The sequence below is a fragment of the Aegilops tauschii genome, chromosome 5, assembly GCF_002575655.3.
Source record: "Aegilops tauschii subsp. strangulata cultivar AL8/78 chromosome 5, Aet v6.0, whole genome shotgun sequence".
NCBI classification, from domain to species: domain Eukaryota; kingdom Viridiplantae; phylum Streptophyta; class Magnoliopsida; order Poales; family Poaceae; genus Aegilops; species Aegilops tauschii.
The window spans coordinates 105579364-105586099 of NC_053039.3; positions in this window are offsets into that span (position 1 = coordinate 105579364).

The window sequence follows — 6736 nt, forward strand, 5'->3', positions numbered from 1 at the left end:
TCCGATCGCTTGAGGGCGACGCGGGGATCCTGGGCCTTTGCCCTTGCTCGTTGGTGGCTCCAGCTGCGCCTGTCTTGCTTGGGCGCAGGGCAGCGCATCCCCGCTTGCCATCATCACTTGAGATGGCTATGGCGGGTGTGGCTCGTGCCGAGGAGTAAACCCTATATTTTGCCCTTGTGGATGCTACGCTCATACAGAGGAAGAGTTCAAGCGTCCGAAAACATTACAACGCCATACATTAAAGGCTAACCACGTCAACACACACAAACGCACGCCGACACTGCGTCTAAGGCAAGTACTCGCCGCTCTCTAGTCTCTACCGACCCACATGGGAAGGGATCTACCCTAATCAACACGGCACGTCACCAAAACACAAACTCCTGCCCAATGAGCCTAAAGGACCGACTGAGCGGAAACCGGCATGTCGTCGAAATCCACCTCATTCATGTGGTGCCAAAGACACCAGAACACCAAGACAATGGAGGTCAAGAGGTCATTGGCCACTCTCGAGGCCGCCGCACGAAATGAGGTCTAGTGCCACTATTTATGTTGGACTTGTCTTTTATTTGTGTGTTTTCTCTCTCTCCATATGCATGTTGAATTTGAGTGTATGATTTTTCACAATTGTAGATGCATATCTTGTACCACATGGCCCATGTGGTAAGCAACCTAAAAACAAATAAAGATGCATATTTTGTGAAAAATAAAGTATAGAGTTATAAAAATTTACAAATCATTTTAAAGGTTTTTTTTGGGGGGGGGGGGGGGGGGGATCTTCATTTTAAAGGTGATACTCCCTCCGTTTCTCTTCAGTCTGCATATAAGATTCGGTCAAAGTCAAACCTTGTTAACTTTAACTAAGTTTATAGAAAAAATATCGAGATTCACAATATGAAATCAATATTGTTAGATGCATCATAAAATTAATTTTCATACCCTATAGCTTTAGTATTGTAGATGTTGATATTTTTTCCTACAAAATTGATCAAACTTTATAAGTTTGACTTTGACCAAATCTATATGTAGATTAAAAAGAAACGGAGGGAGTATCATGGTATCTTTGGAAGTCTTTGGAAGTCTTGGTACCCCTCTGAGAAACATTGACAAAAGTTCTAAGTGCCTGCAAAAATTCGTCATGAAATCACATTCTTAGAAGGCGTGGCAAAAAAACAAAAACAATACTATGAAAAGGCTACTTTCAAACGCATTTTGAAGCACTGAATTTGTTTTTTTGCCACGCCTTACAGGAATGTGATTTCATAATGAATTTTTGCAGGCACTTAAAACTTTTGTCAATGCTTCTCTCAAAAAAATTAAAATTTTTTAAATTTTTTTCGATTTTATTATTCATGCGGGAGCATATGAGCTCGGATGCAGAATGGACTTTTCGAGCTCCGTTCCCTTTGGATACCCACCCCTTCTTAGAAAAGAACTGAAAACAAAAGGCCCAAGACCTCTTTTAGGCTCACACGCGTCACCGCAGCAGTTGGAAAGGAGCACACGTGTTGCCCAGAACAATCTAGACGAGCCAGTCGCGCGTATACTTAAGCAAGCATAGCGTGTCCTACAAATACTCAATTCACCTCACTCTCACCTTGCGACTGCGGCCAGCACACTATCCACCTCCACGTCCACAGCCAACGCCCGATCTCCCATCCTATGGAGCAGCGTCACGCGGACAAAATGCCGGCGAGCGCGCAGCATCACGACGAGCACCCGAAGCAGCAGTCTCCCGACGAGGAGGAGGCTTCTTCGCTGAGCCCCACGGTGGCGAGGCTGGTCCGGGAGTCCATCGTCTCCAAGCCGGCGGACGGCGGGAAGGCGGCCGGCGGCGGCTCGTCGGACATCCTGGCCTTCGCGCGCTCCGTCGACCGGGTGGACTCCAGCCTCGAGTAGCTTCGCTAGTTTGTGCTTAGGTGACCCACGCTCGCTTGCTTGTACCGTAGTAATAAAACGCTCTACAGTTTATTTCCCTTATTGTAAGTTGCAGAACACCTCATTCGCATCCTTGTCTTTTCCCTCTTTTTTCAAACTGAGAAGCAAGGTTGCTAATTAATGATGGGATATCTGCTGTGAGTTTGGTCAACTTCCTGAATGTGCAGTCAATACTCTGGGCTTTTCCCCTTTGTTATCAGTGAACAAAGCACTCAATTGTTCCATGAACCTACTACCTCAGGGCAGGCTTGTAAGCAGTGACACTAGAGATCTGGGGAGATATCCATGGCTGCAGATGTTTTAAGATCTTTTTTTTTTTGAACCGAAGATGTTTTAAGATCTTGATGTGAGATCATAAAGCATCTCAACATTTCAACTATCAATAGGATTTGAGAAGTAAATACCAGCTCAAACATGTTCCTGGAGGGCCGGTTTTTCAAATAAGTAAAAAAGAGGAATTTCAGCGATTGATGAAGCGGAGACAGTTATTTGATCATATACAAGCTTGCTGCAATAATAAAATTTCATTCAGCTCAAAATAATAATATCTTTATTAAAAAACGTATTAATATATCGCGTGACACAACCGATACGAGACGCAGCTGTCATCTATTTGACCCAGATATCCATGGAGACGAGATCTAGATATCTACTACTTCAAGCTAGATGTCCATGGAGTACTAGAGACGAGAGCAGAAGAAGAGAGGAGATGCATCAGGCGATGGAGGCGAGCCGTCGGGAGCAGTGGAAGCGGCGGCGGACGCGGAAGCAGAGCGGGACGTAGCAGAGCCTGGGCGCGCTCTCCACGTCGGTCGCCACCACCCCGCCGCCGCAGTAGGGGCAACGCCCTGCCGCCTGGTACGTCGCCACCACGCGCTCCGGCTCGTCGCACACCACCACCAGGCACATCCTCAGTCCTCACGGCTCCTCCTCCTCCTCTCGGTAGACGGTGGCCGATAACCTATCCTTCCGTTTTCTTCTCTTCTTGTCACCAAGTCAAGCCTCCTCCTGTTTCTATCTTGTTCAGGCGTGTGTGAAGTGCGGTGCTCTGTGTTCGGTGCAGCACTACGTGGCTCCATTTGTGTTTTATTGGACGAGCAATAATCGAAGCGGATTCTAGGCGGTCGGGAGCATCTGATTCTCTTTTCTTTCCAAAGTACGCCAACAGCTTACCATTGAGAAACAGTGAAACAGGGAGATCTAACACAGGGAACGTATCTGGTGCACCGGGGCAATTGATGCTACCGGTGCACCGGACCTTGTTGCACATTTAAAATAATTAAAAAAAAAGAAAAAAATAGTGCATTGACACTCTGTCAACGTACGTTGTCATAAAAACTAAAATCAAAATTCGAAACATTGCTCGAGATTTTTTTTGACAAAATTGACATTAATGTCTTAATAGGCCAGAATTGAAGCGTAACTTGTATCATGTATTATTCAGTGTCAAATTTGTCATTTTTATATTCGAGCAATTTTTCGAATTTTGATTTAAATTTGTGTGACAACATACATTCATGTTGTGTCAATGCACTAAAAAAACCTCATATTTTTTTTGAACATTTTAAAATGTGTAATGGGGGACCGGTAACACTAATTGTCCCGGTGCATCACATACATTCCCGACTAACACAAACAACCACAGAGCCATTTTTAGTGGCGCATCAACAGAGTTTGAGGTTGTCGAAAGTTGTCTAGCTTTTTTTTTTTCTAGCAGTTACTGTGTATTTTACAAACGGACGCCCCCGCGTTGGACCAGTCCATCTAGCATTTTCTTATGTGTTTTGATCCGCAAAAAGGTATGCTAGTTGTGAATAGAACCAGCGACCTCCCTTATCGGGGTACGGTAGTGTAACCACCCCGCCACCTAGCAGGATTCGTAACATTCAACTTTTACCTTTTTTCTTTTTTTTTTCCTTTTTCTTCTTTCTCGTTCGATGAATTGTTGGCAAATACGTGAACTTTTTTCTTCAAATCGATGATTTTCTTGGAATTCGATGAACTTTTTTTCAAATTTGAAGAAATTTTCTTTAATTTTGATGATTTTTCCAAACTTGATGAACTTTAAAAAAAAATCCATGAATCTTTTCAATTTCTATGAACTTTTTTCAAATCTATCAATCTTTTAAAAAATCATGCACTTTTTGAATTCATTATTTTTTCTTTATGATTTTTTTAAATGAGATCGAGCGAACCTAGAAGGGAGCAACTAGTTGACGAACGCTCCTTCGGGATTTTTTAAATAGGAGCTCCCCACTACAAGGAACTCTCTTGCTTCTCCTTAAGCCACGTCACCCCGACTAATTCTAGCCATAGATTAAGGCATGCATTATAGGTAGCCATCGGATTCAAGGCAACCTCCTCTCTATTCACCTCTACACAATTCACCGGCACATCAGCGCATGTTCTACTTCCGACTTCCAATCAATACAGTTATGAAGCCCAAATGAGTGGGCTGGCCTTCTCCGCTTCCCCTCCTTGCCGCCGTTTATTCTTCCCCTTCCCCATCACTCTGCTATGCCCAATCTTCCCGTCCCTCTAGTGCCAATTGTTGCAATTCGACGCTGATGCCCTCTGATTGTAGGCACATCGGAGCTCTAGCTATCCCTGCAGGATGCGAACATCCCCGCGTAGTTGAATCAACATGTGCAAACACCGTTGGTCTGCTCCCGTCCCTCCTCGCACCAGCAACCTCGGACGCATCGCTCTGCTTCGGGCCTTTCTCGCGCTGGCTTCTTCGGGCACACCAGACTCGGCCATCGTTGTGGCGGTTTTGATTCTAGTGGGATGTTCTGCTCCATGCGTCCTGACGATCGGCGGCTTCGGCCGCCCCTGACGCGGCCAGCCCCATGATGCCCAGTAAACATGTGCGCACGCGTTGCTCTGCTCCGATGGCCTCAGACGTACCACGACCATCCCCGTCATGGCCCCGGTTCCAGCGGATGAGTTCAGGAAGGAGAAGCTCGCTGGCATCCTCCTGCCTTCTCGACGTCTATATGAAAGCCCGCAAGACCAACTGAAGAAGAGCGTGAGCGTCTCTTCTCCTCGTGATTGGCCAGCCAGTCCGCCACTTGATGCACTTATTAGTTGTTGTAGTTTCGGATTACTGGTGCTGCTTTGGATGATTGATCTTGTGTCTATTTTATGGATTTTCGTGGTCTCCACAGCTCGAAGAGACCAAGACCAGTCTACCACTTCATGCACTTATTAGTTGTTGCAGTTTTGGATTTCTGGTGGTGCTTTGGATGATGATTAATCTTCTGCTTTTCTAATTTCATGGTCTGCACAACTCTGATCAAGATCGGTATCAATGGTGAGCTCGAGCCTCCAATCTGTCCTGGGTGCTTGCTTTCTTCTGATTGGCTTGATTTTGTGTTATCATATGGTGTTTGCATGTTTCTTGGCACTTGCTGGTAGTTCCGAGGTGCTTGCTAGCTTCAACTGGGCGAAGACGGAGGCCTACAGACTACGGCAACAACACTTCTGCAGTTTAAGGTCAAGTCCTCCTGTTGTTCTTGAATTGTATTTTTTTCTGCAGATGTACATTCTGCAACCCATGTGCAGACCAATTCTATGTTGTTCTTTGGATAGGTAAGGGTCTAACAATGAATTAAAGCTTCTTCGGTGCGAGCCGTCCTCCTCCAAGATGGCCCTCTCAGATCTCAAGTTCGAGCAAGGTTTGGCCTTTGAAGCTTTCATCTGGAAACAATATGGTGTGCCTATCAACCATTTCGAAGGCGGCAAGCTCAAGGAATTCTTCCTAGTGGCTGAGGTGACTCGCTCCAAACTTCGTATCAATGTGGATTCGGTCAGTCTCATGCTTCAATCTTGCTTTGGGGGACATGCTTCACATTTCAAAGTTTCTTGCCTTCAGAATTGGTCTTTCAAATTCAGTGTTTCCTCTAAGAATGTGGGTTTTGCTATTATCAAATGGGGAAATTGTGCCAACGATCTTTTCAATCTTGGTTTCTTTCTCTGGGGGAATGGTGGACCGGATTTCCATAAAGAGTTCTGGCTCTATCAACAAGAACTTGATCAAGAATGGACTGTGGTAGATCGATCAAGTGATCGTAGATCCTATGCCGCGATGGTTCAAACTCCTAGAATCTTTCAAGATCATACCTCATATACCAGATCCCCATCCAAATCCCCGATCAGATCCAATATGCCACTTCCCCTGTCAGTTTCGGAACGCCTTACTGAATCAACGACAACCTTAAACCCTGTATTAACTGCGCCCAATAATGTGGCAATCGGGAGGGCGGGATCTGCGGGTTTTCAAAACTCTAGGCCGTTCCAGCCCACTAGGGAGCCCAACAGCCTCTTCTGTGTTTGCTGTCTTGGGGTGGGCCATCTCAGGCCCGGTTGCGAAAACAGAATCCGGTGCAGAGGATGTCGTCGCCTGGGCCATATCAAGGATAACTGCAGATTCGGTGGCGCGATCTCCGAGCCGACGCCTCGCATTCAACCTCCTCTTCTGCTGCAGCAGCCACTTTTGGCTAGTGGCCGTGTGAACCGCCAATCGCCACATTTGGACCCACCGGCCAGAGAGACCACCATCCCTCCTGTTCAGTCAAATCAAGCCATTACCGCCGCTGTTGACTCGCATTCCCACCACATTCCTCCGCCTCTGCTGCAACCCGCTCCTTCGTCGAGGGTTTCTACCAGCGCTGCCCCAGTCCGACCGCCGGCAATGCAACATTCCCCTTCGACCCTGCTCCTTTCCTCCCAGATGGCTTTCATGCGATTGAGGTGGAAGGTCGGCCCGCGCGCCGCCGCGTGCTCCATGGCAATCTGGTTC